This window comes from Olea europaea, unplaced genomic scaffold, assembly GCF_002742605.1.
Source record: "Olea europaea var. sylvestris unplaced genomic scaffold, O_europaea_v1 scaffold709, whole genome shotgun sequence".
NCBI classification, from domain to species: domain Eukaryota; kingdom Viridiplantae; phylum Streptophyta; class Magnoliopsida; order Lamiales; family Oleaceae; genus Olea; species Olea europaea.
In genome coordinates, this window is record NW_019265488.1 from 11,047 (window position 1) to 13,828 (window position 2,782).

A 2,782-nucleotide genomic window follows, 5' to 3' on the forward strand; every position below is an offset into this window, starting at 1 on the left:
TATGGAATTTATTGTTCAAGTTTAGTTGCTTCATGGTAAGTGACATTTGTAATTAGATATAGTATAGGCGAAGTAGGCAATCGCCTAAGGCTACGCTTTGGTGAGGCCTCCAAATTATGTAAAATTAATTTGTTGGTTGAAGAAAAATGAAAATTATAGTTATGAAATTCTAAAAATAGAATTATCGTATGCAAACATAGGAAACAATAAAAATTGAAAATACAAAAATACTTAAAATATATATATGGCAACAAACTTATCACTTACATTTATTTATCACAAACGTTATTTTTCCTATTTATAATTAAGTTGACATTTTATCTTCCAAACATTTATTTTCTTTTTTTAACCAAACAAAAGGTCTCTTTGTCTTTTCCAATTCTATGTCCAACAATCACCTACCATTATTTTTTCAACCCAACAAGATATAAATTATCTCTGTTTGAATTAAAATTTTGAAGATTCAATGCAATTTAATTTGATCTAGCTACCATTGTTACAACCTTATAGGTTTTTTTCTCTCGCTCTCTTCTTCAAAACATATACTACAGAGTACATAGGTTGTTATTATATTGTTTTGTTTTAATCTCATGATAATAATATTTTTAGATATTTACTGAAAGTACTTTGAATTTAATAATTCTTTGTCCTTGTTCTTACAGATACTTCTTATTTTAAATTAATATAAAATTAGAAGTTTGTTTGTATTTGATCATCATTTTCATTATCTTTTAACACTATTTTTTGCAGTTACATTCTCCAATTTTGTACATAAATCACTCAAATGTATATTCAATTTTATTTGAAATAGTTGCAGTGAGAAAATAATCATACGAATGAGCATACCTTTTTGCCGTTGCATTGTAATTCTGTATGCCAAACTTTACTTGTAATTTGTATTGTTGGTTGAAATTTGACATTTTATTGATTTTCTCTTCAAATTTGGGGTTTAGTTGTCTGTGTTAGATTCTTTATAATTATATTAAGCCCCTGTTTGGTATCGATTAAAATCTAGATTTTAATCTAAATCAAAATCAATAATTCATTTTAACAACATAATTTATGGTTCCAAAACTTTAAATCCACATATTTTATCTACTTCTATCAAAATCTATCAAAATTTGATTTTAGGGATTGTTTGAGGGCCATTTTTCTTAAAATAATTCATTTTGAAATAGTGTTACGATGTTGAACGTGTAATTAACAAATAAGAAAAAGGTTTAGGTTTGCGTGTAATATTATTTTATTGAGAAATGTGTGGTTGAAATAGTGTCAAATTACTATTGAAAAATGTATTTTTATGAAAAAATGGGGCTCAAACAAGGGCTTAATCTCCATCAAACAGGCTAAAACTCTATACAAGGAGACTCAAAATATAGGGCCCCAATTTGAAATTGGCATAATGCCCCCAAAATATTAGGACCGGCCATGGTGCGCACTCGCCCATTTCAGCATTTGTGATTAGGTTTCAAGAACCCATATGGAATTTTATTTTCTTTTGTAGTTGCTTCCATGTTAAATGTGTGGGTGCATTGTGTGTGCCGATGCATTTTGGCATTTACGATTAGATTTCAAGAACCCATATGGAAATTTATGTTATTGTTTAGTTGCTTATGGTAGTGTGGGGTACAAATGTACGCATTTAAGCATTTGTAAATAAATTTCAAGATCCCGTATGGAATTTATTGTTCTCGTTTAGTTGCTTCATGGTAAGTGACATTTGTAATTAAATATCAAGGACCCATATTGAGCCCTTGTTTGATCTCAATTTTTCAAAACCCATTTTCAACTATACATTTTATAGGACCTACAACTTTTATCAACTATACATTTCATCAGCTTTTATAAAAAATCTACTAAAATTCTGGTTTTTATCCAAACCAAGCAAGTACTGAATTTTAAGTTATTGTTCAGTTGCTTCCATGTAAGTTTGTGGATGTTTGTGTGTGCGCATTTTAGCATTTAATATTAGATTTTAAGAACCATTATGGAATTTTATGTTCTTGTGTAGTTGCTTCCATGGTAAGTGTGTTAGGGTGCGTTTGTGTGCAGTTTTGCTTTTGTAATTAGATTTCAAAGGAATTTTATGTTATTGTTTAGTTGCTTCCATGGTAAGTGAGTAGGTGTATTTGTGTTTTCATTTTAGCATTTGTGAATAGATTTCAAAAACCCATGTGGAATTATTGTTCTTCTTTAGTTACTTCCATGGTAAGTTTGTGTGTGTGCACTTTTTGTCATCTGTTATTAGATTTCAAGAACCCATATGGAATTTTATGTTCTTGCTAAGTTGCTTCCATGGTAAGTGTGTGGGTGTGTGCTCGTGTGCATTTTAGCATTTGTGTTTAGATTTCAAGAACCCATATGGAATGTTGTGTTCTTGTGTAGTTGCTTCCTTGGTAAGTGTAGGGGTGTTTGTTGGCGCATTTTAGCATTTTTTATTAGATTTCAACAACCCTTATGGAAATATTGTTCATGTGCAGTTGCTTACATGGTCAAGTGTGTGGGTGTGTATGATTAGATTTCAAGAATCCATGAGTTTAACTGCTTCAATAGTAAATATGTGGGCAAGTTTGCACATTTCATCAATTGTAATTAGATTTCAAGAACCCACGAGGAATTTTATGTTCTTGTTTAGTTACTTCATTGTAAGTTTGTGGCTGTGTGCGCATATGTACATTTGTGGTTAATTTTAAGAACCCTTATAGAATTTTATTCTCCATTTTAGTTGCTTCCGTGGTAAGTGCGTGGGTGTGTGTCTACGTGCATTTTAGCATTTGCAATT